The sequence below is a fragment of the Rhinoraja longicauda genome, chromosome 4 (assembly GCF_053455715.1).
Source record: "Rhinoraja longicauda isolate Sanriku21f chromosome 4, sRhiLon1.1, whole genome shotgun sequence".
In the NCBI taxonomy this organism is placed as follows: Eukaryota; Metazoa; Chordata; class Chondrichthyes; order Rajiformes; family Arhynchobatidae; genus Rhinoraja; species Rhinoraja longicauda.
In genome coordinates, this window is record NC_135956.1 from 90,712,482 (window position 1) to 90,740,099 (window position 27,618).

Below are 27,618 nucleotides of genomic sequence, written 5' to 3' on the forward strand. Positions count from 1 at the left end.
TTGCCTATCCAGTATGAAGGATGAAGACAAGTAGCAGGGGTTATAAAAGAAAGAGTAAAGAAAGACGACGCGTCAAACCTACAATTTTCTGATTTGTAGTCAGATGCGTTATAAGCCAAGGCCCAAGCCATTGAGGCGAATTGGCAGACGCACTTGCCTCTCATGAGATTGCTTCTACACTTCATCTCTCTGTAGGACTGTAGCTATCTGTGCTGTGTAAGGTAAGCGTTGGAGGTGGGTTGAGCCAACAGAGGCAAAGCATTTAACAATTTGTGGCAGAGGCGTGATTTCAGAGTGGAGATGTGGTTAATGATGGGCCTGTGGGTGATTGACGTGTAGGGTCATCGTCATACAGTCAGGCAAACTTATTCATGCCGACCACAATGCTGTATCTAAACTGATCCTATTTGCATATAATCCCCACTCTCTGTGTGAAATTGTTTCCCTCGGCTTCCTATTAATTTCCCCCCTCTTATCTTAAACCTACAGTGCCCTCCATAATGTTTAGGACAAAGACCCATCATTTATTTATTTGCCTCTATACTCCACAATTAGAGATTTGTAATAGAAAAAAAATCACATGTGGTTAAAGTGCACATTGTCAGATTTTAATAAAGGCCATTTTTACACATTTTGGTTTCACCATGTAGAAAGTAGTTGTATCATCAATAAAGATAAGTGAGTCCGTACCTTCAGCAGCCATACATGCCCAAGCCGAAAAGGCCTGTTTCCGCGCTGTATCTGAAATATGAAAATAATAATAAATAAATATGAAAATAACACCCCCACCACCGTGTTTCACAGATGAGGTGGTATGCTTTGGATCTTGGGCAGTTCCTTCTCTCCACCATTCTTTGCTCTTGCCATCACTCTGATATGTTAATCTTCGTCTCATCTATCCACAAGACCTTTTTCCAGAACTGTGGTTGTTCTTTTAAGTACTTCTTGGCAAACTGTAACCTGGCCATCCTATTTTTGCGGCTAACCAGTGGTTTGCATCTTGCAGTGTAGCCTCTGTATTTCTGTTCATGAAGTTTTCTGCAGACAATGGTCATTGACAAATCCACACCTGACTCCTGAAGAGTGTTTCTGATCTGTTGGACAGGTGTTTGGGGATTTTTCTTTTTAATAGAAAATTCTTCTGTCATCAGCTGTGGAGATCTTCCTTGGCCTGCCAGTCCCTTTGCGATTAGTAAGCTCACCAGTGCTCTATTTCTTCTTAATGATGTTTCAAACAGTTGATTTTGGTAAGGCTAAGGTTTGGCTGATGTCTCAAATAGTTTTATTTTTGTTTCTCAGTTTCATAATGGCTTCTTTGACTTTCATTGGCACAACTTTGGTCCTCATGTTGATAAACAGCAATAAAAGTTTCCAAAGGTGATGGAAAGACTGGGGGAAAGACTAGGTGCTGACATTTCTCTAAAACTGCATTAAGGAGGCAATTAAACACGCCTGAGCAATTACAAACGCCTGTGAAGCCATGTGTCCCAAACATTATGGTGCCCTGAAATAGGGGGGGGACTATGTATAAACACAGCTGTAATTTATACATGGTGAAACCAAAACGTATACAAATACCCTTTAATAAAATCTGACAATGTGCACTTTAACCACGTGATTTTTTAATATTACAAATCTCAAATTGTGGAGTACAGAGGCAAATAAATAAATGATGGGTCTTTGTCCCAAACATTATGGAGGGAAACATTATGTAGGTGGAAAGTATAATCATTCTTTGCTCATTCCGTTAAATCTGTCTGCCCCTCCTCTTCGCCGCACCACATCATACACTAATTTCAAACAAGAAAAAGAGCCAGCATATAATAGTTGGTTTTGACATCATGTTCGGCACAGACATTGTGAGCCTGTTCTTGTGCTGTACTTTTGGTATGACTGTATGGCAAATCAAATTCCTCGTATGTTGCAAAACATGCTTGGCCAATAAAGTATGATTCTTCATTACTACACCTCAGCATGTACATGTATCAAGAAAGAGACCGGATGGCACCTGCATTCAAAATCCAATGGAAAATGCGGGCATCAATCCCACTGCCTCTCACATGCAAAACGAGCGCTCTACCATTTGAGCTAATTCCCCTGCAATTTTGCCATTCTTCATCTTCACTCTCCACCACAGAGCCACTGTAATTCTGCAAGTAACTATCAATATTCATATGTCCGTCCAAAACCTCAGCCTATTACCTCTCAACGTAAAGTGTCACCCTTCCATCACACATTTTGCTGACAAGTTATGCACACCAGCATACTATCTCATCCAGCTGAGAGGATTAATTAATAGAGAACTGATGGGCAACTTTTGGACTCGTGGGAATGGCCACAACACTGATACCCACGTTTTGCATCAGTGATGAAATGATGGTCCACATTGATTGGAGAGACAAGACGAGATAAAGCAAAAATTGCAATTGCTCCTAATATCATGTGCAAGGATTGAGGTGAAAACTATCTTACTACGAGAATTGGGTGTGAATAAAGCAATGCCCAACCAGAAGGGTCACCAGCAGGGAGTGCTAAGTTTTGACACATTCCAACATTTCATAAAATACTTCGGGTATCAGGTCTGTGGACTCTCACTCTTATGATAAAGTTGCCCCTTGGGGTCATCTTAATCCATTCCCCTCTCTGTGGGATAAGGGAGTGATGCTATTTTGCATAACGTGTCACCAAAATGTGTGGTGGAAGAGTACGAGTTTACGTTGAGAGAAACATGCTGAGGTATTGGACAGACATCTGAATATTGATAAAGTTACTTGCAGAATTGCAGTGGCTCTGTGGTGGAGAGTGAAGAAGACGGAGAATGGCAAAAGTGCAGGGGAATTAGCTCAAATGGTAGAGCGCTCGCTTAGCATGTGAGAGGTAGCGGGATCGATGCCCGCATTCTCCATTGGTCTTTTGGATGCAGGTCTCTTGCTTGATACATGTACTTGCTGAGGTGCAGAAATGAGGAGTGATGGTGCATCATGTCAGGTTTTGCAAAGGTGACGTAATGATGGTCTACTTTGATTGGAAAGAAGAGAAGAGATAGAGAGAAATCACACATTCTCCTGATATCGTGTGTGAGGAATGAGGTGAAAACTATCTGCACGTGAGAATTGGGTGTGAATAAAGCAATGCCCGACCAGAAGGAACAACTAAGGCAGTGGAGAGGCCTTACAAAACAATGTGCAGAGCAAGATGATGAAACAGGTAAGAGTCGAAACTACAATCTTCTGATCCGTAGTCAGACAAGTTTTCCATTGCGCCACTGGCCCAAGCTATGAGGGGAGGTTACAGATGCGAGGGTGACGTGCTGCAGCAGGTACCCAGTCAGCAGACAGCGTACGGCAATATGTTAAAGGCAAAGAAAGAAAACAGACAAGCTTGGTTGGTGGTGGCTTTCCTTCGATAGCTCAGTCGGTAGAGCGGAGGACTGTAGTGGAAACATGGTCATCATTAGGTCGCTGGTTCAATTCCGGCTCGAAGGAGCTGTTCAACCTTTGTTACGTTCAGCAGCATTTCCCACACAGCCCAGCAGCGAAGATGGAAAGCTGGTCTCCTGACCTCTGGTAACTGACCACAAGGATTACACCAGCATCAAACCTCTGAATACTCAAGGCTTCTGCAGCACAGCATGTACTTCAGTGTGCGAAACTGTTGAAATAGTAACACCAACCACAGATTTGATAGGTCGTGAAGCAGTAAGAAACTGGCTCACTCTCCCCTGTATAGCGACTGTATATAGTAACTGCTGACCAGCAAAGCATTAAGAAACCTCTCATCATGCCTGTGTATGCAGTCTGCACAAGGTGTCCATCTATTATCTGCAGTTGCATCACCATACAATAGACAATAGGTGCAGGAGGAGGCCAGTCGGCCCTTCGAGCCAGCACCGCCATTCAATGTGATCATGGCTGATCATACCAGCTTGGAGTGCAAAGATCTGAAACAATTTCAACATTTTCTGAAAATACATTGGGTATCAGTGTTGTGGCCATTCTTAATTAATTCGCCTCTCAGCTAGATAAGATAGTATGCTGGTATGCATAAGTTGTCAGCAAAATGTGTGATGGAAGGGTGATATTTTATGTTGAGAGGTAATAGGCTGAGGTATTGGATGGACATATGAATATTGATAAAGTTACTTGCAGAATTTCAGTGGCTCTGTGGTGGAGAGTGAAGAAGACGGCGAATGGCAAAATTGCAGGGGAATTAGCTCAAATGGTAGAGCGCTCGCTTTGCATGCGAGAGGTAGTGGGATTGGTGCCCGCATTCTCAATTGGTCTTTTGGATGCAGGTGTTGACCCGGTCTCTTGCTTGTTACATGTACTTGCTGAGGTGCATCATGTCAGGTTTTGCATCAGTGAAGAAATGATGGTCTACTTTGATTGGAAAGAAGAAAAGCGATAGCGGGAAATGGCACGTTATCCTGATATCGTGTGTGGGGATTGAGGTGAAAACTATCTGCCTATGAGAATTGGGTGTGAATAAAGCAATGCCCGACCAGAAGGAAGTGGAGAGGCCTTGCAAAACAATGTGCAGAGCAAGACAACGAGCCAGGTAGGAGTCGAACCTACAATCTTCTGATCCGTAGTCAGACACGTTATCCATTGCGCCACTGGCCCAAGCTATGAAGGGAAGTTGCAGATGCCAGGGTGTTCGTGCAACAGCAGGTACCCAGACAGCAGACAGCGAAGGGCAAATTGTTAAAGGCAAAGAAAGAAACAGACAAGCTTGTTGGTGGCTTTCCTTCGATAGCTCAGTTGGTAGAGCGGAGGACTGTAGTGGAAACATGGTCATCCTTAGGTTGCTGGTTCAACTCCGGCATGAACGAGCTGCTCGCCTTTTGTTACATTCAGCAGGATTTTCCACACAGCCCAGCAGCGAAGACAGAAAGTGCTGGTCTCCTGACCTCTGGCAACTGACCACAGGATTGCACCAGCATCAAACCTCTGAATACTCATGGCTTGTGTAGCACAGCATGTACTCCAGTTTTCTTCTGATCCGTAGTCAGACACGTTATCCATTGCGCCACTGGCCCAAGCTATGAGGGGAAGTTGCAGATGTGAGGGTGTTCATGCTATAGCAGGTGCCCAAACAGCAGACAGCGAAGGGCAATATGTTAAAGGCAAAGAAAGGCGCCGTCTGTACCGAGTTTGTACGTTCTCCCCATGACCTGCGTGGGTTTTCTCCGAGATCTTCGGTTTCCTCCCACACTCCAAAGACGTACAGGTATCTAGGTTAATTAACTGGGTAAATGTAAAAAAATAAATAAAAAATTGTCCCTAGTGTGTAGGGTAGTGTTAATGTGCGGGGATCGCCGGGCGGAGCGGGCTCAGTGGGCTGAAGGGCCTGTTTCCACGCTGTATCTCTAAATCTAAAAATTCTAAAACAGACAAGCTTGGTGGAGGCTTTCCTTCGATAGCTCAGTTGGTAGAGCAGAGGACTGTAGTGGAAATATTGTCATCCTTAGGTCGCTGGTTCAATTCCGGCTCGAAGGAGCGGCTCGCCTTTTGTTACATTCAGCAGGATTTCCCACACAGCCCAGCAGCAAAGACGGATTGAGCTGGTCTCCAGACCTCTGGCCACTGACCACAAGGATTGCACCGGCATCAAACTTCTGAATACTCATGGCTTGTGTAGCACAGCATGTACTCCAGTTTGCGAAACTGTTGAAATAGTAACACCAACCACAGATTTGATGGGTCATGAATCAGTATGAAACTGGCACCCCTGAGTAGCCACTGTACATAATAACCGTTGGCCAGCAAAGCATTAAGAAACCTCTCATCATGCCTGTGTATGCAGTCTGCACAAGGTGTCTATCTATTTTCTACAGTTGCATCAACATACCAGCAGGGAGTGCTATGATCTGAAACAATTCCAACATTTTATGAAAATACATTGGGTATCGGTGTTGTGGCCATTCCCATGAGTCTAAAAGTTGCCCCTCAGTTCTCTCTTAATTAATTTGCCTCTCAGCTGGATAGGATAGTATGCTGGTATGCATAACTTGTCAGCAAAATGTGTGATGGAAGGGTGACATTTTACGTTGAGAGGAAATAGGCTGAGGTTTTGGACGGACATCTGAATATTGATAAAGTTACTTGCAGAATTTCAGTGGCTCTGTGGTGGAGAGTGAAGAAGACAGAGAATGGCAAAATTGCAGGGGAATGAGCTCAAATGGTAGAGCGCTCGCTTTGCATGCGAGAGTTAGCGGGATCGATGCCCGCATTCTCCATTGGATTTTGAATGCAGGTGCCTTCTGGTCTCTGGTGCAGAAACGAAGAGAGAATGTGCATCATGTCAGGTTTTGTATCATTGAAGAAATGATGATCCACATTGATTGGAAAGAAGAGACGAGATAAAGAGAAATTGCAAGCTCTCCTGATATCGTGTGTAAGGATTGAGATGAAAACTATCTACCTACGAGAATTGGGTGTGAGTAAAGCAATGCCCAACCAGAAGGGTCACCAGCAGAGAGTGCTAAGTTTTGGCACATTCCAACTTTTCATAAAATACTTTGGGTATCAGTGCTGTGGCCACTCCCTCGTAAGAAAAACTTGCCCTTTGGCTGCATCGTAATTCATTCACCTCTCTCCTGAAGAAGGGCTTGATTCTATTTTGCATTACGTGTCATCAAAATGTGTGGTGGAAGAGTAAGAGTTTACATTGAGAGATAACACGCTGAGGTATACAATACAATACAATACAATACAATACAATATATCTTTATTGTCATTGTACAGGGGTACAACGAGATTGGGAATGCGCCTCCCATATGATGCAATAAACCAATTAGTAAATCAGTATTAATTTAAACAACCCAAGAAACAAATGAGAACAGTTTTAAAAGAGAATACAGTTCAAGTAGATCTGTGCCAGTTCACTGTGCTATGTGACCATCCGGCTCAGCAGGACCGGTTCATCACAGCTATGGCCCTGGGGATGAAGCTGTTCCTGAGTCTGGAGGAGGCTCTGTGGTGGAGAGTGAAGAAGCCGGATAATGGCAAAAGTGCATGGGGAATTAGCTCAAATGGTAGAGCGCACGCTTAGCATGCGAGAGGCAGCAGGATCGATGCCTGCATTCTCCATTGGTCTTTTGGATGCATGTGTTGTCCCGGTCTCTTGCTTGATACATGTACTTGCTGAGGTGCAGAAATGAGGAGAGCCGGCGCATCATGTCAGGTTTTGCATCAGTGAAGAAATGATGGTCTACTTTGATTGGAAAGAAAAAAAGAGATAGCGAGAAATGGCACGTTATCATGATATCGTGTGTGTGTAACGATTGAGGTGAAAACTATCTGCCTATGAGAATTGGGTGTGAATAAAGCAATGCCCGACCAGAAGGAAGGACTGAGGCAGTGGAGCGGCCTTGCAAAATAATGTGCAGAGTAAGAAAGCGAGCCAGGTAGGAGTCGAACCTACAATCTTCTGATCCGTAGTCAGACACGTTATCCATTGCGCCACTGGCCCAAGCTATGAGGGGAAGTTGCAGATGTGCGGGTGTTCATGCTATAGCAGGTGCCCAAACAGCAGACAGCGAAGGGCAATATGTTAAAGGCAAAGAAAGGCGCCGTCTGTACCGAGTTTGTACGTTCTCCCCATGACCTGCGTGGGTTTTCTCCGAGATCTTCGGTTTCCTCCCACACTCCAAAGACGTACAGGTATGTAGGTTAATTAACTGGGTAAATGTAAAAAAAAATAAAAAAAATTGTCCCTAGTGTGTAGGATAGTGTTATTGTGCGGGGATCGCTGGGCGGCGCGGGCTCAGTGGGCTGAAGGGCCTGTTTCCGCGCTGTATCTCTAAATCTAAAAAGTCTAAAACAGACAAGCTTGGTGGAGGCTTTCCTTCGATAGCTCAGTTGGTAGAGCGGAGGACTGTAGTGGAAATATTGTCATCCTTAGGTCGCTGGTTCAATTCCGGCTCGAAGGAGCGGCTCGCCTTTTGTTACATTCAGCAGGATTTCCCACACAGCCCAGCAGCAAAGACGGATTGAGCTGGTCTCCAGACCTCTGGCCACTGACCACAAGGATTGCACCGGCATCAAACTTCTGAATACTCATGGCTTGTGTAGCACAGCATGTACTCCAGTTTGCGAAACTGTTGAAATAGTAACACCAACCACAGATTTGATGGGTCATGAATCAGCAAGAAACTGGCACCCCTGAGTAGCCACTGTACATAATAACCGTTGGCCAGCAAAGCATTAAGAAACCTCTCATCATGCCTGTGTATGCAGTCTGCACAAGGTGTCTATCTATTTTCTACAGTTGCATCAACATACCAGCAGGGAGTGCTATGATCTGAAACAATTCCAACATTTTATGAAAATACATTGGGTATCGGTGTTGTGGCCATTCCCATGAGTCTAAAAGTTGCCCCTCAGTTCTCTCTTAATTAATTTGCCTCTCAGCTGGATAGGATAGTATGCTGGTATGCATAACTTGTCAGCAAAATGTGTGATGGAAGGGTGACATTTTACGTTGAGAGGAAATAGGCTGAGGTTTTGGACGGACATCTGAATATTGATAAAGTTACTTGCAGAATTTCAGTGGCTCTGTGGTGGAGAGTGAAGAAGACAGAGAATGGCAAAATTGCAGGGGAATTAGCTCAAATGGTAGAGCGCTCGCTTTGCATGCGAGAGGTAGCGGGATCGATGCCCGCATTCTCCATTGGATTTTGAATGCAGGTGCCTTCTGGTCTCTGGTGCAGAAACGAAGAGAGAATGTGCATCATGTCAGGTTTTGTATCATTGAAGAAATGATGATCCACATTGATTGGAAAGAAGAGACGACATAAAGAGAAATTGCAAGCGCTCCTGATATCGTGTGTAAGGATTGAGATGAAAACTATCTACCTACGAGAATTGGGTGTGAGTAAAGCAATGCCCAACCAGAAGGGTCACCAGCAGAGAGTGCTAAGTTTTGGCACATTCCAACTTTTCATAAAATACTTTGGGTATCAGTGCTGTGGCCACTCCCTCGTAAGAAAAACTTGCCCTTTGGCTGCATCGTAATTCATTCACCTCTCTCCTGAAGAAGGGCTTGATTCTATTTTGCATTACGTGTCATCAAAATGTGTGGTGGAAGAGTAAGAGTTTACATTGAGAGATAACACGCTGAGTTATACAATACAATACAATACAATACAATATATCTTTATTGTCATTGTACAGGGGTACAACGAGATTGGGAATGCGCCTCCCATACGATGCAATAAACCAATTAGTAAATCAGTATTAATTTAAACAACCCAAGAAACAAATGAGAACAGTTTTAAAAGAGAATAAAGTGCAAGTAGATCTGTGCCGGTTCACTGTGCTATGTGACCATCCGGCTCAGCAGGACCGGTTCATCACACCTATGGCCCTGGGGATGAAGCTTTTCCTGAGTCTGGAGGAGGCTCTGTGGTGGAGAGTGAAGAAGCCGGAGAATGGCAAAAGTGCATGGGGAATTAGCTCAAATGGTAGAGCGCTCGCTTAGCATGCGAGAGGCAGCAGGATCGATGCCTGCATTCTCCATTGGTCTTTTGGATGCATGTGTTGTCCCGGTCTCTTGCTTGATACATGTACTAGCTGAGGTGCAGAAATGAGGAGAGTCGGCGCATCATGTCAGGTTTTGCATCAGTGAAGAAATGATGGTCTACTTTGATTGGAAAGAAAAAAAGAGATAGCGAGAAATGGCACGTTATCATGATATCGTGTGTGTGTAACGATTGAGGTGAAAACTATCTGCCTATGAGAATTGGGTGTGAATAAAGCAATGCCCGACCAGAAGGAAGGACTGAGGCAGTGGAGCGGCCTTGCAAAATAATGTGCAGAGTAAGAAAGCGAGCCAGGTAGGAGTCGAACCTACAATCTTCTGATCCGTAGTCAGACACGTTATCCATTGCGCCACTGGCCCAAGCTATGAGGGGAAGTTGCAGATGTGCGGGTGTTCATGCTATAGCAGGTGCCCAAACAGCAGACAGCGAAGGGCAATATGTTAAAGGCAAAGAAAGGCGCCGTCTGTACCGAGTTTGTACGTTCTCCCCATGACCTGCGTGGGTTTTCTCCGAGATCTTCGGTTTCCTCCCACACTCCAAAGACGTACAGGTATGTAGGTTAATTAACTGGGTAAATGTAAAAAAAAAAAAAAGAAATTGTCCCTAGTGTGTAGGATAGTGTTAATGTGCGGGGATCGCTGGGCGGCGCGGGCTCAGTGGGCTGAAGGGCCTGTTTCCGCGCTGTATCTCTAAATCTAAAAAGTCTAAAACAGACAAGCTTGGTGGAGGCTTTCCTTCGATAGCTCAGTTGGTAGAGCGGAGGACTGTAGTGGAAATATTGTCATCCTTACGTCGCTGGTTCAATTCCGGCTCGAAGGAGCGGCTCGCCTTTTGTTACATTCAGCAGGATTTCCCACACAGCCCAGCAGCAAAGACGGATTGAGCTGGTCTCCAGACCTCTGGCCACTGACCACAAGGATTGCACCGGCATCAAACTTCTGAATACTCATGGCTTGTGTAGCACAGCATGTACTCCAGTTTGCGAAACTGTTGAAATAGTAACACCAACCACAGATTTGATGGGTCATGAATCAGCAAGAAACTGGCACCACTGTACATAATAACCGTTGGCCAGCAAAGCATTAAGAAACCTCTCATCATGCCTGTGTATGCAGTCTGCACAAGGTGTCTATCTATTTTCTACAGTTGCATCAACATACCAGCAGGGAGTGCTATGATCTGAAACAATTCCAACATTTTATGAAAATACATTGGGTATCGGTGTTGTGGCCATTCCCATGAGTCTAAAAGTTGCCCCTCAGTTCTCTCTTAATTAATTTGCCTCTCAGCTGGATAGGATAGTATGCTGGTATGCATAACTTGTCAGCAAAATGTGTGATGGAAGGGTGACATTTTACGTTGAGAGGAAATAGGCTGAGGTTTTGGACGGACATCTGAATATTGATAAAGTTACTTGCAGAATTTCAGTGGCTCTGTGGTGGAGAGTGAAGAAGACAGAGAATGGCAAAATTGCAGGGGAATTAGCTCAAATGGTAGAGCGCTCGCTTTGCATGCGAGAGGTAGCGGGATCGATGCCCGCATTCTCCATTGGATTTTGAATGCAGGTGCCTTCTGGTCTCTGGTGCAGAAACGAAGAGAGAATGTGCATCATGTCAGGTTTTGTATCATTGAAGAAATGATGATCCACATTGATTGGAAAGAAGAGACGACATAAAGAGAAATTGCAAGCGCTCCTGATATCGTGTGTAAGGATTGAGATGAAAACTATCTACCTACGAGAATTGGGTGTGAGTAAAGCAATGCCCAACCAGAAGGGTCACCAGCAGAGAGTGCTAAGTTTTGGCACATTCCAACTTTTCATAAAATACTTTGGGTATCAGTGCTGTGGCCACTCCCTCGTAAGAAAAACTTGCCCTTTGGCTGCATCGTAATTCATTCACCTCTCTCCTGAAGAAGGGCTTGATTCTATTTTGCATTACGTGTCATCAAAATGTGTGGTGGAAGAGTAAGAGTTTACATTGAGAGATAACACGCTGAGTTATACAATACAATACAATACAATACAATATATCTTTATTGTCATTGTACAGGGGTACAACGAGATTGGGAATGCGCCTCCCATACGATGCAATAAACCAATTAGTAAATCAGTATTAATTTAAACAACCCAAGAAACAAATGAGAACAGTTTTAAAAGAGAATAAAGTGCAAGTAGATCTGTGCCGGTTCACTGTGCTATGTGACCATCCGGCTCAGCAGGACCGGTTCATCACACCTATGGCCCTGGGGATGAAGCTTTTCCTGAGTCTGGAGGAGGCTCTGTGGTGGAGAGTGAAGAAGCCGGAGAATGGCAAAAGTGCATGGGGAATTAGCTCAAATGGTAGAGCGCTCGCTTAGCATGCAAGAGGCAGCAGGATCGATGCCTGCATTCTCCATTGGTCTTTTGGATGCATGTGTTGTCCCGGTCTCTTGCTTGATACATGTACTTGCTGAGGTGCAGAAATGAGGAGAGTCGGCGCATCATGTCAGGTTTTGCATCAGTGAAGAAATGATGGTCTACTTTGATTGGAAAGAAAAAAAGAGATAGCGAGAAATGGCACGTTATCATGATATCGTGTGTGTGTAACGATTGAGGTGAAAACTATCTGCCTATGAGAATTGGGTGTGAATAAAGCAATGCCCGACCAGAAGGAAGGACTGAGGCAGTGGAGCGGCCTTGCAAAATAATGTGCAGAGTAAGAAAGCGAGCCAGGTAGGAGTCGAACCTACAATCTTCTGATCCGTAGTCAGACACGTTATCCATTGCGCCACTGGCCCAAGCTATGAGGGGAAGTTGCAGATGTGAGGGTGTTCATGCTATATATAGCAGGTGCCCAAACAGCAGACAGCGAAGGGCAATATGTTAAAGGCAAAGAAAGGCGCCGTCTGTACCGAGTTTGTACGTTCTCCCCATGACCTGCGTGGGTTTTCTCCGAGATCTTCGGTTTCCTCCCACACTCCAAAGACGTACAGGTATGTAGGTTAATTAACTGGGTAAATGTAAAAAAAAAATTAAAAAATTGTCCCTAGTGTGTAGGATAGTGTTAATGTGCGGGGATCGCCGGGCGGCGCGGGCTCAGTGGGCTGAAGGGCCTGTTTCCGCGCTGTATCTCTAAATCTAAAAAGTCTAAAACAGACAAGCTTGGTGGAGGCTTTCCTTCGATAGCTCAGTTGGTAGAGCGGAGGACTGTAGTGGAAATATTGCCATCCTTAGGTCGCTGGTTCAATTCCGGCTCGAAGGAGCGGCTCGCCTTTTGTTACATTCAGCAGGATTTCCCACACAGCCCAGCAGCAAAGACGGATTGAGCTGGTCTCCAGACCTCTGGCCACTGACCACAAGGATTGCACCGGCATCAAACTTCTGAATACTCATGGCTTGTGTAGCACAGCATGTACTCCAGTTTGCGAAACTGTTGAAATAGTAACACCAACCACAGATTTGATGGGTCATGAATCAGTAAGAAACTGGCACCCCTGAGTAGCCACTGTACATAATAACCGTTGGCCAGCAAAGCATTAAGAAACCTCTCATCATGCCTGTGTATGCAGTCTGCACAAGGTGTCTATCTATTTTCTACAGTTGCATCAACATACCAGCAGGGAGTGCTATGATCTGAAACAATTCCAACATTTTATGAAAATACATTGGGTATCGGTGTTGTGGCCATTCCCATGAGTCTAAAAGTTGCCCCTCAGTTCTCTCTTAATTAATTTGCCTCTCAGCTGGATAGGATAGTATGCTGGTATGCATAACTTGTCAGCAAAATGTGTGATGGAAGGGTGACATTTTACGTTGAGAGGAAATAGGCTGAGGTTTTGGACGGACATCTGAATATTGATAAAGTTACTTGCAGAATTTCAGTGGCTCTGTGGTGGAGAGTGAAGAAGACAGAGAATGGCAAAATTGCAGGGGAATTAGCTCAAATGGTAGAGCGCTCGCTTTGCATGCGAGAGGTAGCGGGATCGATGCCCGCATTCTCCATTGGATTTTGAATGCAGGTGCCTTCTGGTCTCTGGTGCAGAAACGAAGAGAGAATGTGCATCATGTCAGGTTTTGTATCATTGAAGAAATGATGATCCACATTGATTGGAAAGAAGAGACGACATAAAGAGAAATTGCAAGCGCTCCTGATATCGTGTGTAAGGATTGAGAGGAAAACTATCTACCTACGAGAATTGGGTGTGAGTAAAGCAATGCCCAACCAGAAGGGTCACCAGCAGAGAGTGCTAAGTTTTGGCACATTCCAACTTTTCATAAAATACTTTGGGTATCAGTGCTGTGGCCACTCCCTCGTAAGAAAAACTTGCCCTTTGGCTGCATCGTAATTCATTCACCTCTCTCCTGAAGAAGGGCTTGATTCTATTTTGCATTACGTGTCATCAAAATGTGTGGTGGAAGAGTAAGAGTTTACATTGAGAGATAACACGCTGAGGTATACAATACAATACAATACAATACAATATATCTTTATTGTCATTGTACAGGGGTACAACGAGATTGGGAATGCGCCTCCCATACGATGCAATAAACCAATTAGTAAATCAGTATTAATTTAAACAACCCAAGAAACAAATGAGAACAGTTTTAAAAGAGAATAAAGTGCAAGTAGATCTGTGCCGGTTCACTGTGCTATGTGACCATCCGGCTCAGCAGGACCGGTTCATCACAGCTATGGCCCTGGGGATGAAGCTGTTCCTGAGTCTGGAGGAGGCTCTGTGGTGGAGAGTGAAGAAGCCGGAGAATGGCAAAAGTGCATGGGGAATTAGCTCAAATGGTAGAGCGCTCGCTTAGCATGCGAGAGGCAGCAGGATCGATGCCTGCATTCTCCATTTGTCTTTTGGATGCATGTGTTGTCCCGGTCTCTTGCTTGATACATGTACTAGCTGAGGTGCAGAAATGAGGAGAGTCGGCGCATCATGTCAGGTTTTGCATCAGTGAAGAAATGATGGTCTACTTTGATTGGAAAGAAAAAAAGAGATAGCGAGAAATGGCACGTTATCATGATATCGTGTGTGTGTAACGATTGAGGTGAAAACTATCTGCCTATGAGAATTGGGTGTGAATAAAGCAATGCCCGACCAGAAGGAAGGACTGAGGCAGTGGAGCGGCCTTGCAAAATAATGTGCAGAGTAAGAAAGCGAGCCAGGTAGGAGTCGAACCTACAATCTTCTGATCCGTAGTCAGACACGTTATCCATTGCGCCACTGGCCCAAGCTATGAGGGGAAGTTGCAGATGTGAGGGTGTTCATGCTATATATAGCAGGTGCCCAAACAGCAGACAGCGAAGGGCAATATGTTAAAGGCAAAGAAAGGCGCCGTCTGTACCGAGTTTGTACGTTCTCCCCATGACCTGCGTGGGTTTTCTCCGAGATCTTCGGTTTCCTCCCACACTCCAAAGACGTACAGGTATGTAGGTTAATTAACTGGGTAAATGTAAAAAAAAAATTAAAAAATTGTCCCTAGTGTGTAGGGTAGTGTTAATGTGCGGGGATCGCCAGGCGGCGCGGGCTCAGTGGGCTGAAGGGCCTGTTTCCGCGCTGTATCTCTAAATCTAAAAAGTCTAAAACAGACAAGCTTGGTGGAGGCTTTCCTTCGATAGCTCAGTTGGTAGAGCGGAGGACTGTAGTGGAAATATTGTCATCCTTAGGTCGCTGGTTCAATTCCGGCTCGAAGGAGCGGCTCGCATTTTGTTACATTCAGCAGGATTTCCCACACAGCCCAGCAGCAAAGACGGATTGAGCTGGTCTCCAGACCTCTGGCCACTGACCACAAGGATTGCACCGGCATCAAACTTCTGAATACTCATGGCTTGTGTAGCACAGCATGTACTCCAGTTTGCGAAACTGTTGAAATAGTAACATCAACCACAGATTTGATGGGTGATGAATCAGTAAGAAACTGGCACCCCTGGGTAGCCACTGTACATAATAACCGTTGGCCAGCAAAGCATTAAAAAACCTCTCATCATGCCTGTGTATGCAGTCTGCACAAGGTGTCTATCTATTTTCTACAGTTGCATCAACATACCAGCAGGGAGTGCTATGATCTGAAACAATTCCAACATTTTATGAAAATACATTGGGTATCGGTGTTGCGGCCATTCCCATGAGTCTAAAAGTTGCCCCTCAGTTCTCTCTTAATTAATTTGCCTCTCAGCTGGATAGGATAGTATGCTGGTATGCATAACTTGTCAGCAAAATGTGTGATGGAAGGGTGACATTTTACGTTGAGAGGAAATAGGCTGAGGTTTTGGACGGACATCTGAATATTGATAAAGTTACTTGCAGAATTTCAGTGGCTCTGTGGTGGAGAGTGAAGAAGACAGAGAATGGCAAAATTGCAGGGGAATTAGCTCAAATGGTAGAGCGCTCGCTTTGCATGCGAGAGGTAGCGGGATCGATGCCCGCATTCTCCATTGGATTTTGAATGCAGGTGCCTTCTGGTCTCTGGTGCAGAAACGAAGAGAGAATGTGCATCATGTCAGGTTTTGTATCATTGAAGAAATGATGATCCACATTGATTGGAAAGAAGAGACGACATAAAGAGAAATTGCAAGCGCTCCTGATATCGTGTGTAAGGATTGAGATGAAAACTATCTACCTACGAGAATTGGGTGTGAGTAAAGCAATGCCCAACCAGAAGGGTCACCAGCAGAGAGTGCTAAGTTTTGGCACATTCCAACTTTTCATAAAATACTTTGGGTATCAGTGCTGTGGCCACTCCCTCGTAAGAAAAACTTGCCCTTTGGCTGCATCGTAATTCATTCACCTCTCTCCTGAAGAAGGGCTTGATTCTATTTTGCATTACGTGTCATCAAAATGTGTGGTGGAAGAGTAAGAGTTTACATTGAGAGATAACACGCTGAGTTATACAATACAATACAATACAATACAATATATCTTTATTGTCATTGTACAGGGGTACAACGAGATTGGGAATGCGCCTCCCATACGATGCAATAAACCAATTAGTAAATCAGTATTAATTTAAACAACCCAAGAAACAAATGAGAACAGTTTTAAAAGAGAATAAAGTGCAAGTAGATCTGTGCCGGTTCACTTTGCTATGTGACCATCCGGCTCAGCAGGACCGGTTCATCACACCTATGGCCCTGGGGATGAAGCTTTTCCTGAGTCTGGAGGAGGCTCTGTGGTGGAGAGTGAAGAAGCCGGAGAATGGCAAAAGTGCATGGGGAATTAGCTCAAATGGTAGAGCGCTCGCTTAGCATGCGAGAGGCAGCAGGATCGATGCCTGCATTCTCCATTGGTCTTTTGGATGCATGTGTTGTCCCGGTCTCTTGCTTGATACATGTACTTGCTGAGGTGCAGAAATGAGGAGAGTCGGCGCATCATGTCAGGTTTTGCATCAGTGAAGAAATGATGGTCTACATTGATTGGAAAGAAAAAAAGAGATAGCGAGAAATGGCACGTTATCATGATATCGTGTGTGTGTAACGATTGAGGTGAAAACTATCTGCCTATGAGAATTGGGTGTGAATAAAGCAATGCCCGACCAGAAGGAAGGACTGAGGCAGTGGAGCGGCCTTGCAAAATAATGTGCAGAGTAAGAAAGCGAGCCAGGTAGGAGTCGAACCTACAATCTTCTGATCCGTAGTCAGACACGTTATCCATTGCGCCACTGGCCCAAGCTATGAGGGGAAGTTGCAGATGTGCGGGTGTTCATGCTATATATAGCAGGTGCCCAAACAGCAGACAGCGAAGGGCAATATGTTAAAGGCAAAGAAAGGCGCCGTCTGTACCGAGTTTGTACGTTCTCCCCATGACCTGCGTGGGTTTTCTCCGAGATCTTCGGTTTCCTCCCACACTCCAAAGACGTACAGGTATGTAGGTTAATTAACTGGGTAAATGTAAAAAAAAAATTAAAAAATTGTCCCTAGTGTGTAGGGTAGTGTTAATGTGCGGGGATCGCCAGGCGGCGCGGGCTCAGTGGGCTGAAGGGCCTGTTTCCGCGCTGTATCTCTAAATCTAAAAAGTCTAAAACAGACAAGCTTGGTGGAGGCTTTCCTTCGATAGCTCAGTTGGTAGAGCGGAGGACTGTAGTGGAAATATTGTCATCCTTAGGTCGCTGGTTCAATTCCGGCTCGAAGGAGCGGCTCGCATTTTGTTACATTCAGCAGGATTTCCCACACAGCCCAGCAGCAAAGACGGATTGAGCTGGTCTCCAGACCTCTGGCCACTGACCACAAGGATTGCACCGGCATCAAACTTCTGAATACTCATGGCTTGTGTAGCACAGCATGTACTCCAGTTTGCGAAACTGTTGAAATAGTAACATCAACCACAGATTTGATGGGTGATGAATCAGTAAGAAACTGGCACCCCTGGGTAGCCACTGTACATAATAACCGTTGGCCAGCAAAGCATTAAAAAACCTCTCATCATGCCTGTGTATGCAGTCTGCACAAGGTGTCTATCTATTTTCTACAGTTGCATCAACATACCAGCAGGGAGTGCTATGATCTGAAACAATTCCAACATTTTATGAAAATACATTGGGTATCGGTGTTGCGGCCATTCCCATGAGTCTAAAAGTTGCCCCTCAGTTCTCTCTTAATTAATTTGCCTCTCAGCTGGATAGGATAGTATGCTGGTATGCATAACTTGTCAGCAAAATGTGTGATGGAAGGGTGACATTTTACGTTGAGAGGAAATAGGCTGAGGTTTTGGACGGACATCTGAATATTGATAAAGTTACTTGCAGAATTTCAGTGGCTCTGTGGTGGAGAGTGAAGAAGACAGAGAATGGCAAAATTGCAGGGGAATTAGCTCAAATGGTAGAGCGCTCGCTTTGCATGCGAGAGGTAGCGGGATCGATGCCCGCATTCTCCATTGGATTTTGAATGCAGGTGCCTTCTGGTCTCTGGTGCAGAAACGAAGAGAGAATGTGCATCATGTCAGGTTTTGTATCATTGAAGAAATGATGATCCACATTGATTGGAAAGAAGAGACGACATAAAGAGAAATTGCAAGCGCTCCTGATATCGTGTGTAAGGATTGAGATGAAAACTATCTACCTACGAGAATTGGGTGTGAGTAAAGCAATGCCCAACCAGAAGGGTCACCAGCAGAGAGTGCTAAGTTTTGGCACATTCCAACTTTTCATAAAATACTTTGGGTATCAGTGCTGTGGCCACTCCCTCGTAAGAAAAACTTGCCCTTTGGCTGCATCGTAATTCATTCACCTCTCTCCTGAAGAAGGGCTTGATTCTATTTTGCATTACGTGTCATCAAAATGTGTGGTGGAAGAGTAAGAGTTTACATTGAGAGATAACACGCTGAGTTATACAATACAATACAATACAATACAATATATCTTTATTGTCATTGTACAGGGGTACAACGAGATTGGGAATGCGCCTCCCATACGATGCAATAAACCAATTAGTAAATCAGTATTAATTTAAACAACCCAAGAAACAAATGAGAACAGTTTTAAAAGAGAATAAAGTGCAAGTAGATCTGTGCCGGTTCACTTTGCTATGTGACCATCCGGCTCAGCAGGACCGGTTCATCACACCTATGGCCCTGGGGATGAAGCTTTTCCTGAGTCTGGAGGAGGCTCTGTGGTGGAGAGTGAAGAAGCCGGAGAATGGCAAAAGTGCATGGGGAATTAGCTCAAATGGTAGAGCGCTCGCTTAGCATGCGAGAGGCAGCAGGATCGATGCCTGCATTCTCCATTGGTCTTTTGGATGCATGTGTTGTCCCGGTCTCTTGCTTGATACATGTACTTGCTGAGGTGCAGAAATGAGGAGAGTCGGCGCATCATGTCAGGTTTTGCATCAGTGAAGAAATGATGGTCTACATTGATTGGAAAGAAAAAAAGAGATAGCGAGAAATGGCACGTTATCATGATATCGTGTGTGTGTAACGATTGAGGTGAAAACTATCTGCCTATGAGAATTGGGTGTGAATAAAGCAATGCCCGACCAGAAGGAAGGACTGAGGCAGTGGAGCGGCCTTGCAAAATAATGTGCAGAGTAAGAAAGCGAGCCAGGTAGGAGTCGAACCTACAATCTTCTGATCCGTAGTCAGACACGTTATCCATTGCGCCACTGGCCCAAGCTATGAGGGGAAGTTGCAGATGTGCGGGTGTTCATGCTATATATAGCAGGTGCCCAAACAGCAGACAGCGAAGGGCAATATGTTAAAGGCAAAGAAAGGCGCCGTCTGTACCGAGTTTGTACGTTCTCCCCATGACCTGCGTGGGTTTTCTCCGAGATCTTCGGTTTCCTCCCACACTCCAAAGACGTACAGGTATGTAGGTTAATTAACTGGGTAAATGTAAAAAAAAAATTAAAAAATTGTCCCTAGTGTGTAGGGTAGTGTTAATGTGCGGGGATCGCCGGGCGGCGCGGGCTCAGTGGGCTGAAGGGCCTGTTTCCGCGCTGTATCTCTAAATCTAAAAAGTCTAAAACAGACAAGCTTGGTGGAGGCTTTCCTTCGATAGCTCAGTTGGTAGAGCGGAGGACTGTAGTGGAAATATTGTCATCCTTAGGTCGCTGGTTCAATTCCGGCTCGAAGGAGCGGCTCGCATTTTGTCTCCAGTGCTCACCACAATATTCAACCTCTCCTTGGCAAAGTCCGTGGTCCCTGCATGCTTCAAAAGATCCATCATTGTACCGGTGCCAAAGAATGCCTCTCCAGCGTGTTTAAATGACTACCGACCGGTGGCCCTCACCTCGGTTGTCATGAAATGCTTGGAGAGGCTAGTCAAGAAGCACATCTGCGCCCTCCTTCCTCGCAACATGGACCCACTACAGTTCGCATACCGTCCGAACAGGTCCACGGATGATGCGGTCTCCCAGGTTCTACACACCGCTCTCTCTCATCTGGACAGCCAGGGGGGCTATGTGAGGATGCTGTTCATTGACTTTAGTTCAGCATTCAACACAATAGTCCCCAGCAGACTGGTTGAGAAGCTGCTGGAACTGGGGCTTAGCACCCCTCTGTGTGCCTGGGTCCTGGACTTTCTCACTGCCAGGCCCCAAGTGGTCAGGATGGGGGAACACACATCTAGCTCCCTCACCCTGAACATAGGATCCCCCCAGGGCTGCGTCCTTAGCCCCCTACTGTACTCCCTGTACACACATGACTGTAGGGCCAGGTTCAGCTCAAACTCCATCATCAAGTTTGCTGATGACACTGTGGTGGTGGGCCGGATCTCCAACAACGATGAGAAGGCCTACCGGGAGGAGGTGTCTGATCTGGCACTCTGGTGTCAGGACAATAGCCTCCTCTTGAATGTCACTAAAACAAAGGAGCTGATTGTGGACTTCAGAAGGGCTAAACATCCAAGGACGTACACGCCACTGGAGATAAATGGGTCTATTGTGGATAGGGTGAGCAGTTTCAAATACTTGGGAGTCCGCATCTCAGAGGATCTGACGTGGGCAACGCACATTGCCGCACTGGTGGGTAAGGCTAAGCAGCGCCTTTACCACCTTAGACAACTGAGGAAATTCAGAGTGTCGCTGAGGATCCTTCATTGCTTCTACTCTGGGGCTGTAGAGAGCATCCTGTCCGGCAACATTACAGTCTGGTTTGGGAACAGCTCTGCCCAGGACAGGATGGCCCTGCAGAGAGTAGTGCGTTCGGCAGAACGCACCATGGGAACTACACTCGTCCCCCTGCAGGACCTATACATCAGGAGGTGCAGATCCAGAGCAAGCAAGATCATGAGGGACCCCTGCCACCCCAGTAACGAACTGTTCCAGATGCTACGGTCAGGCAAACGCCTCCGCTGTCACGCTGTGAAAACGGAGAGGATGAGACGGAGCTTCATCAGGACTGTCAACTTTGATAACCCCAGAGACTAAATTTTTGTCGACACTTTTTGTGCTATGTTTAGTAACTTATTAACTTTATTTATATGCTGTAACTGTAATTATTTTTGTGCACAACCCGCAGGCATTGCCACTTTCATTTCACTGCACATCGAGTATGTGTATGTGACAAATAAATTTGACTTGACTTGACTTGACTTGATTGAGGTGAAAACTATCTGCCTATGAGAATTGGGTGTGAATAAAGCAATGCCCGACCAGAAGGAAGGACTGAGGCAGTGGAGCGGCCTTGCAAAATAATGTGCAGAGTAAGAAAGCGAGCCAGGTAGGAGTCGAACCTACAATCTTCTGATCCGTAGTCAGACACGTTATCCATTGCGCCACTGGCCCAAGCTATGAGGGGAAGTTGCAGATGTGCGGGTGTTCATGCTATAGCAGGTGCCCAAACAGCAGACAGCGAAGGGCAATATGTTAAAGGCAAAGAAAGGCGCCGTCTGTACCGAGTTTGTACGTTCTCCCCATGACCTGCGTGGGTTTTCTCCGAGATCTTCGGTTTCCTCCCACACTCCAAAGACGTACAGGTATGTAGGTTAATTAACTGGGTAAATGTAAAAAAAAAATTAAAAAATTGTCCCTAGTGTGTAGGATAGTGTTAATGTGCGGGGATCGCCGGGCGGCGCGGGCTCAGTGGGCTGAAGGGCCTGTTTCCGCGCTGTATCTCTAAATCTAAAAAGTCTAAAACAGACAAGCTTGGTGGAGGCTTTCCTTCGATAGCTCAGTTGGTAGAGCGGAGGACTGTAGTGGAAATATTGTCATCCTTAGGTCGCTGGTTCAATTCTGGCTCGAAGGAGTGGCTCGCCTTTTGTTACATTCAGCAGGATTTCCCACACAGCCCAGCAGCAAAGACGGATTGAGCTGGTCTCCAGACCTCTGGCCACTGACCACAAGGATTGCACCGGCATCAAACTTCTGAATACTCATGGCTTGTGTAGCACAGCATGTACTCCAGTTTGCGAAACTGTTGAAATAGTAACACCAACCACAGATTTGATGGGTCATGAATCAGTAAGAAACTGGCACCCCTGAGTAGCCACTGTACATAATAACCGTTGGCCAGCAAAGCATTAAGAAACCTCTCATCATGCCTGTGTATGCAGTCTGCACAAGGTGTCTATCTATTTTCTACAGTTGCATCACCATACCAGCAGGGAATGCTATGATCTGAAACAATTCCAACATTTTATGAAAATACATTGGGTATCGGTGTTGTGGCCATTCCCATGAGTCTAAAAGTTGCCCCTCAGTTCTCTCTTAATTAATTTGCCTCTCAGCTGGATAGGATAGTATGCTGGTATGCATAACTTGTCAGCAAAATGTGTGATGGAAGGGTGACATTTTACGTTGAGAGGAAATAGGCTGAGGTTTTGGACGGACATCTGAATATTGATAAAGTTACTTGCAGAATTTCAGTGGCTCTGTGGTGGAGAGTGAAGAAGACAGAGAATGGCAAAATTGCAGGGGAATGAGCTCAAATGGTAGAGCGCTCGCTTTGCATGCGAGAGGTAGCGGGATCGATGCCCGCATTCTCCATTGGATTTTGAATGCAGGTGCCTTCTGGTCTCTGGTGCAGAAACGGAGAGAGAATGTGCATCATGTCAGGTTTTGTATCATTGAAGAAATGATGATCCACATTGATTGGAAAGAAGAGACGAGATAAAGAGAAATTGCAAGCGCTCCTGATATCGTGTGTAAGGATTGAGATGAAAACTATCTACCTACGAGAATTGGGTGTGAGTAAAGCAATGCCCAACCAGAAGGGTCACCAGCAGAGAGTGCTAAGTTTTGGCACATTCCAACTTTTCATAAAATACTTTGGGTATCAGTGCTGTGGCCACTCCCTCGTAAGAAAAACTTGCCCTTTGGCTGCATCGTAATTCATTCACCTCTCTCCTGAAGAAGGGCTTGATTCTATTTTGCATTACGTGTCATCAAAATGTGTGGTGGAAGAGTAAGAGTTTACATTGAGAGATAACACGCTGAGGTATACAATACAATACAATACAATATATCTTTATTGTCATTGTACAGGGGTACAACAAGATTGGGAATGCGCCTCCCATACGATGCAATAAACCAATTAGTAAATCAGTATTAATTTAAACAACCCAAGAAACAAATGAGAACAGTTTTAAAAGAGAATAAAGTGCAAGTAGATCTGTGCCGGTTCACTGTGCTATGTGACCATCCGGCTCAGCAGGACCGGTTCATCACAGCTATGGCCCTGGGGATGAAGCTGTTCCTGAGTCTGGAGGAGGCTCTGTGGTGGAGAGTGAAGAAGCCGGAGAATGGCAAAAGTGCATGGGGAATTAGCTCAAATGGTAGAGCGCTCGCTTAGCATGCGAGAGGCAGCAGAATCGATGCCTGCATTCTCCATTGGTCTTTTGGATGCATGTGTTGTCCCGGTCTCTTGCTTGATACATGTACTAGCTGAGGTGCAGAAATGAGGAGAGTCGGCGCATCATGTCAGGTTTTGCATCAGTGAAGAAATGATGGTCTACTTTGATTGGAAAGAAAAAAAGAGATAGCGAGAAATGGCACGTTATCATGATATCGTGTGTGTGTAACGATTGAGGTGAAAACTATCTGCCTATGAGAATTGGGTGTGAATAAAGCAATGCCCGACCAGAAGGAAGGACTGAGGCAGTGGAGCGGCCTTGCAAAATAATGTGCAGAGTAAGAAAGCGAGCCAGGTAGGAGTCGAACCTACAATCTTCTGATCCGTAGTCAGACACGTTATCCATTGCGCCACTAGCCCAAGCTATGAGGGGAAGTTGCAGATGTGAGGGTGTTCATGCTATATATAGCAGGTGCCCAAACAGCAGACAGCGAAGGGCAATATGTTAAAGGCAAAGAAAGGCGCCGTCTGTACCGAGTTTGTACGTTCTCCCCATGACCTGCGTGGGTTTTCTCCGAGATCTTCGGTTTCCTCCCACACTCCAAAGACGTACAGGTATGTAGGTTAATTAACTGGGTAAATGTAAAAAAAAAATTAAAAAATTGTCCCTAGTGTGTAGGGTAGTGTTAATGTGCGGGGATCGCCTGGTGACGCGGGCTCAGTGGGCTGAAGGGCCTGTTTCCGCGCTGTATCTCTAAATCTAAAAAGTCTAAAACAGACAAGCTTGGTGGAGGCTTTCCTTCGATAGCTCAGTTGGTAGAGCGGAGGACTGTAGTGGAAATATTGTCATCCTTAGGTCGCTGGTTCAATTCCGGCTCGAAGGAGCGGCTCGCATTTTGTTACATTCAGCAGGATTTCCCACACAGCCCAGCAGCAAAGACGGATTGAGCTGGTCTCCAGACCTCTGGCCACTGACCACAAGGATTGCACCGGCATCAAACTTCTGAATACTCATGGCTTGTGTAGCACAGCATGTACTCCAGTTTGCGAAACTGTTGAAATAGTAACACCAACCACAGATTTGATGGGTCATGAATCAGTAAGAAACTGGCACCCCTGAGTAGCCACTGTACATAATAACCGTTGGCCAGCAAAGCATTAAAAAACCTCTCATCATGCCTGTGTATGCAGTCTGCACAAGGTGTCTATCTATTTTCTACAGTTGCATCAACATACCAGCAGGGAGTGCTATGATCTGAAACATTTCCAACATTTTATGAAAATACATTGGGTATCGGTGTTGTGGCCATTCCCATGAGTCTAAAAGTTGCCCCTCAGTTCTCCCTTAATTAATTTGCCTCTCAGCTGGATAGGATAGTATGCTGGTATGCATAACTTGTCAGCAAAATGTGTGATGGAAGGGTGACATTTTACGTTGAGAGGAAATAGGCTGAGGTTTTGGACGGACATCTGAATATTGATAAAGTTACTTGCAGAATTTCAGTGGCTCTGTGGTGGAGAGTGAAGAAGACAGAGAATGGCAAAACTGCAGGGGAATTAGCTCAAATGGTAGAGCGCTCGCTTTGCATGCGAGAGGTAGCGGGATCGATGCCCGCATTCTCCATTGGATTTTGAATGCAGGTGCCTTCTGGTCTCTGGTGCAGAAACGAAGAGAGAATGTGCATCATGTCAGGTTTTGTATCATTGAAGAAATGATGATCCACATTGATTGGAAAGAAGAGACGAGATAAAGAGAAATTGCAAGCACTCCTGATATCGTGTGTAAGGATTGAGGTGAAAACTATCTACCTACGAGAATTGGGTGTGAGTAAAGCAATGCCCAACCAGAAGGGTCACCAGCAGAGAGTGTTAAGTTTTGGCACATTCCAACTTTTCATAAAATACTTTGGGTATCAGTGCTGTGGCCACTCCCTCGTAAGAAAAACTTGCCCCTTGGCTGCATCGTAATTCATTCACCTCTCTCCTGAAGAAGGGCTTGATTCTATTTTGCAATACGTGTCATCAAAATGTGTGGGGGAAGAGTAAGAATTTACATTGAGAGATAACACGCTGAGGTATACCATACAATACAATACAATACAATATATCTTTATTGTCATTGTACAGGGGTACAACAAGATTGGGAATGCGCCTCCCATACGATGCAATAAACCAATTAGTAAATCAGTATTAATTTAAACAACCCAAGAAACAAATGAGAACAGTTTTAAAAGAGAATAAAGTGCAAGTAGATCTGTGCCGGTTCACTGTGCTATGTGACCATCCGGCTCAGCAGGACCGGTTCATCACAGCTATGGCCCTGGGGATGAAGCTGTTCCTGAGTCTGGAGGAGGCTCTGTGGTGGAGAGTGAAGAAGCCGGAGAATGGCAAAAGTGCATGGGGAATTAGCTCAAATGGTAGAGCACTCGCTTAGCATGCGAGAGGCAGCAGGATCGATGCCTGCATTCTCCATTGGTCTTTTGGATGCATGTGTTGTCCCGGTCTCTTGCTTGATACATGTACTAGCTGAGGTGCAGAAATGAGGAGAGTCGGCGCATCATGTCAGGTTTTGCATCAGTGAAGAAATGATGGTCTACTTTGATTGGAAAGAAAAAAAGAGATAGCGAGAAATGGCACGTTATCATGATATCGTGTGTGTGTAACGATTGAGGTGAAAACTATCTGCCTATGAGAATTGGGTGTGAATAAAGCAATGCCCGACCAGAAGGAAGGACTGAGGCAGTGGAGCGGCCTTGCAAAATAATGTGCAGAGTAAGAAAGCGAGCCAGGTAGGAGTCGAACCTACAATCTTCTGATCCGTAGTCAGACACGTTATCCATTGCGCCACTGGCCCAAGCTATGAGGGGAAGTTGCAGATGTGAGGGTGTTCATGCTATATATAGCAGGTGCCCAAACAGCAGACAGCGAAGGGCAATATGTTAAAGGCAAAGAAAGGCGCCGTCTGTACGGAGTTTACGTTCTCCCCATGACCTGCGTGGGTTTTCTCCGAGATCTTCGGTTTCCTCCCACACTCCAAAGACGTACAGGTATGTAGGTTAATTAACTGGGTAAATGTAAAAAAAAAATTAAAAAATTGTCCCTAGTGTGTAGGGTAGTGTTAATGTGCGGGGATCGCCGGGCGGCGCGGGCTCAGTGGGCTGAAGGGCCTGTTTCCACGCTGTATCTCTAAATCTAAAAAGTCTAAAACAGACAAGCTTGGTGGAGGCTTTCCTTCGATAGCTCAGTTGGTAGAGCGGAGGACTGTAGTGGAAATATTGTCATCCTTAGGTCGCTGGTTCAATTCCGGCTCGAAGGAGCGGCTCGCCTTTTGTTACATTCAGCAGGATTTCCCACACAGCCCAGCAGCAAAGACGGATTGAGCTGGTCTCCAGACCTCTGGCCACTGACCACAAGGATTGCACCGGCATCAAACTTCTGAATACTCATGGCTTGTGTAGCACAGCATGTTCTCCAGTTTGCGAAACTGTTGAAATAGTAACACCAACCACAGATTTGATGGGTCATGAATCAGTAAGAAACTGGCACCCCTGAGTAGCCACTGTACATAATAACCGTTGGCCAGCAAAGCATTAAGAAACCTCTCATCATGCCTGTGTATGCAGTCTGCACAAGGTGTCTATCTATTTTCTACAGTTGCATCACCATACCACCATACAATTCCAACATTTTATGAAAATACATTGGGTATCGGTGTTGTGGCCATTCCCATGAGTCTAAAAGTTGCCCCTCAGTTCTCTCTTAATTAATTTGCCTCTCAGCTGGATAGGATAGTATGCTGGTATGCATAACTTGTCAGCAAAATGTGTGATGGAAGGGTGACATTTTACGTTGAGAGGAAATAGGCTGAGGTTTTG

The 27,618-nt window shown here is 45.4% G+C and overlaps 32 non-coding genes across 32 annotated transcripts; 22 read left to right on the forward strand and 10 right to left on the reverse strand.

Annotated features, from left to right (window-relative positions):
• The first annotated feature begins 3,399 nt into the window (after window positions 1-3,399).
• trnay-gua (transfer RNA tyrosine (anticodon GUA)) lies at window positions 3,400-3,485 on the forward strand. Its single transcript is given in 2 exon segments — window positions 3,400-3,436; window positions 3,450-3,485. It is a non-coding gene; the product is annotated as a tRNA-Tyr (tRNA).
• Window positions 3,486-4,549: 1,064 nt separating this feature from the next.
• Window positions 4,550-4,622, reverse strand: trnar-acg (transfer RNA arginine (anticodon ACG)). Its single transcript has one exon. It is a non-coding gene; the product is annotated as a tRNA-Arg (tRNA).
• A 790-nt stretch (window positions 4,623-5,412) lies between these two features.
• On the forward strand, window positions 5,413-5,498 carry trnay-gua (transfer RNA tyrosine (anticodon GUA)). The gene is given in 2 exon segments: window positions 5,413-5,449; window positions 5,463-5,498. It is a non-coding gene; the product is annotated as a tRNA-Tyr (tRNA).
• Window positions 5,499-7,400: 1,902 nt separating this feature from the next.
• Window positions 7,401-7,473, reverse strand: trnar-acg (transfer RNA arginine (anticodon ACG)). Its single transcript has one exon. It is a non-coding gene; the product is annotated as a tRNA-Arg (tRNA).
• Window positions 7,474-7,847: 374 nt separating this feature from the next.
• Window positions 7,848-7,933, forward strand: trnay-gua (transfer RNA tyrosine (anticodon GUA)). Its single transcript is given in 2 exon segments — window positions 7,848-7,884; window positions 7,898-7,933. It is a non-coding gene; the product is annotated as a tRNA-Tyr (tRNA).
• Window positions 7,934-8,600: 667 nt separating this feature from the next.
• On the forward strand, window positions 8,601-8,673 carry trnaa-ugc (transfer RNA alanine (anticodon UGC)). Its single transcript has one exon. It is a non-coding gene; the product is annotated as a tRNA-Ala (tRNA).
• A 775-nt stretch (window positions 8,674-9,448) lies between these two features.
• On the forward strand, window positions 9,449-9,521 carry trnaa-agc (transfer RNA alanine (anticodon AGC)). Its single transcript has one exon. It is a non-coding gene; the product is annotated as a tRNA-Ala (tRNA).
• A 309-nt stretch (window positions 9,522-9,830) lies between these two features.
• On the reverse strand, window positions 9,831-9,903 carry trnar-acg (transfer RNA arginine (anticodon ACG)). The gene has a single exon. It is a non-coding gene; the product is annotated as a tRNA-Arg (tRNA).
• Window positions 9,904-10,277: 374 nt separating this feature from the next.
• On the forward strand, window positions 10,278-10,363 carry trnay-gua (transfer RNA tyrosine (anticodon GUA)). Its single transcript is given in 2 exon segments — window positions 10,278-10,314; window positions 10,328-10,363. It is a non-coding gene; the product is annotated as a tRNA-Tyr (tRNA).
• A 656-nt stretch (window positions 10,364-11,019) lies between these two features.
• trnaa-ugc (transfer RNA alanine (anticodon UGC)) lies at window positions 11,020-11,092 on the forward strand. Its single transcript has one exon. It is a non-coding gene; the product is annotated as a tRNA-Ala (tRNA).
• Window positions 11,093-12,249: 1,157 nt separating this feature from the next.
• On the reverse strand, window positions 12,250-12,322 carry trnar-acg (transfer RNA arginine (anticodon ACG)). Its single transcript has one exon. It is a non-coding gene; the product is annotated as a tRNA-Arg (tRNA).
• A 378-nt stretch (window positions 12,323-12,700) lies between these two features.
• On the forward strand, window positions 12,701-12,786 carry trnay-gua (transfer RNA tyrosine (anticodon GUA)). The gene is given in 2 exon segments: window positions 12,701-12,737; window positions 12,751-12,786. It is a non-coding gene; the product is annotated as a tRNA-Tyr (tRNA).
• Window positions 12,787-13,453: 667 nt separating this feature from the next.
• On the forward strand, window positions 13,454-13,526 carry trnaa-ugc (transfer RNA alanine (anticodon UGC)). Its single transcript has one exon. It is a non-coding gene; the product is annotated as a tRNA-Ala (tRNA).
• A 775-nt stretch (window positions 13,527-14,301) lies between these two features.
• On the forward strand, window positions 14,302-14,374 carry trnaa-agc (transfer RNA alanine (anticodon AGC)). The gene has a single exon. It is a non-coding gene; the product is annotated as a tRNA-Ala (tRNA).
• Window positions 14,375-14,683: 309 nt separating this feature from the next.
• On the reverse strand, window positions 14,684-14,756 carry trnar-acg (transfer RNA arginine (anticodon ACG)). The gene has a single exon. It is a non-coding gene; the product is annotated as a tRNA-Arg (tRNA).
• A 378-nt stretch (window positions 14,757-15,134) lies between these two features.
• trnay-gua (transfer RNA tyrosine (anticodon GUA)) lies at window positions 15,135-15,220 on the forward strand. The gene is given in 2 exon segments: window positions 15,135-15,171; window positions 15,185-15,220. It is a non-coding gene; the product is annotated as a tRNA-Tyr (tRNA).
• Window positions 15,221-15,887: 667 nt separating this feature from the next.
• On the forward strand, window positions 15,888-15,960 carry trnaa-ugc (transfer RNA alanine (anticodon UGC)). The gene has a single exon. It is a non-coding gene; the product is annotated as a tRNA-Ala (tRNA).
• A 775-nt stretch (window positions 15,961-16,735) lies between these two features.
• Window positions 16,736-16,808, forward strand: trnaa-agc (transfer RNA alanine (anticodon AGC)). Its single transcript has one exon. It is a non-coding gene; the product is annotated as a tRNA-Ala (tRNA).
• A 309-nt stretch (window positions 16,809-17,117) lies between these two features.
• trnar-acg (transfer RNA arginine (anticodon ACG)) lies at window positions 17,118-17,190 on the reverse strand. Its single transcript has one exon. It is a non-coding gene; the product is annotated as a tRNA-Arg (tRNA).
• A 378-nt stretch (window positions 17,191-17,568) lies between these two features.
• trnay-gua (transfer RNA tyrosine (anticodon GUA)) lies at window positions 17,569-17,654 on the forward strand. The gene is given in 2 exon segments: window positions 17,569-17,605; window positions 17,619-17,654. It is a non-coding gene; the product is annotated as a tRNA-Tyr (tRNA).
• Window positions 17,655-18,321: 667 nt separating this feature from the next.
• Window positions 18,322-18,394, forward strand: trnaa-ugc (transfer RNA alanine (anticodon UGC)). The gene has a single exon. It is a non-coding gene; the product is annotated as a tRNA-Ala (tRNA).
• A 775-nt stretch (window positions 18,395-19,169) lies between these two features.
• trnaa-agc (transfer RNA alanine (anticodon AGC)) lies at window positions 19,170-19,242 on the forward strand. The gene has a single exon. It is a non-coding gene; the product is annotated as a tRNA-Ala (tRNA).
• A 309-nt stretch (window positions 19,243-19,551) lies between these two features.
• On the reverse strand, window positions 19,552-19,624 carry trnar-acg (transfer RNA arginine (anticodon ACG)). Its single transcript has one exon. It is a non-coding gene; the product is annotated as a tRNA-Arg (tRNA).
• A 378-nt stretch (window positions 19,625-20,002) lies between these two features.
• Window positions 20,003-20,088, forward strand: trnay-gua (transfer RNA tyrosine (anticodon GUA)). Its single transcript is given in 2 exon segments — window positions 20,003-20,039; window positions 20,053-20,088. It is a non-coding gene; the product is annotated as a tRNA-Tyr (tRNA).
• Window positions 20,089-21,665: 1,577 nt separating this feature from the next.
• On the reverse strand, window positions 21,666-21,738 carry trnar-acg (transfer RNA arginine (anticodon ACG)). The gene has a single exon. It is a non-coding gene; the product is annotated as a tRNA-Arg (tRNA).
• Window positions 21,739-22,112: 374 nt separating this feature from the next.
• trnay-gua (transfer RNA tyrosine (anticodon GUA)) lies at window positions 22,113-22,198 on the forward strand. The gene is given in 2 exon segments: window positions 22,113-22,149; window positions 22,163-22,198. It is a non-coding gene; the product is annotated as a tRNA-Tyr (tRNA).
• A 1,892-nt stretch (window positions 22,199-24,090) lies between these two features.
• Window positions 24,091-24,163, reverse strand: trnar-acg (transfer RNA arginine (anticodon ACG)). The gene has a single exon. It is a non-coding gene; the product is annotated as a tRNA-Arg (tRNA).
• Window positions 24,164-24,541: 378 nt separating this feature from the next.
• trnay-gua (transfer RNA tyrosine (anticodon GUA)) lies at window positions 24,542-24,627 on the forward strand. The gene is given in 2 exon segments: window positions 24,542-24,578; window positions 24,592-24,627. It is a non-coding gene; the product is annotated as a tRNA-Tyr (tRNA).
• A 667-nt stretch (window positions 24,628-25,294) lies between these two features.
• Window positions 25,295-25,367, forward strand: trnaa-ugc (transfer RNA alanine (anticodon UGC)). Its single transcript has one exon. It is a non-coding gene; the product is annotated as a tRNA-Ala (tRNA).
• A 775-nt stretch (window positions 25,368-26,142) lies between these two features.
• Window positions 26,143-26,215, forward strand: trnaa-agc (transfer RNA alanine (anticodon AGC)). Its single transcript has one exon. It is a non-coding gene; the product is annotated as a tRNA-Ala (tRNA).
• A 309-nt stretch (window positions 26,216-26,524) lies between these two features.
• On the reverse strand, window positions 26,525-26,597 carry trnar-acg (transfer RNA arginine (anticodon ACG)). The gene has a single exon. It is a non-coding gene; the product is annotated as a tRNA-Arg (tRNA).
• A 376-nt stretch (window positions 26,598-26,973) lies between these two features.
• Window positions 26,974-27,059, forward strand: trnay-gua (transfer RNA tyrosine (anticodon GUA)). Its single transcript is given in 2 exon segments — window positions 26,974-27,010; window positions 27,024-27,059. It is a non-coding gene; the product is annotated as a tRNA-Tyr (tRNA).
• The last annotated feature ends 559 nt before the right edge of the window (window positions 27,060-27,618 follow it).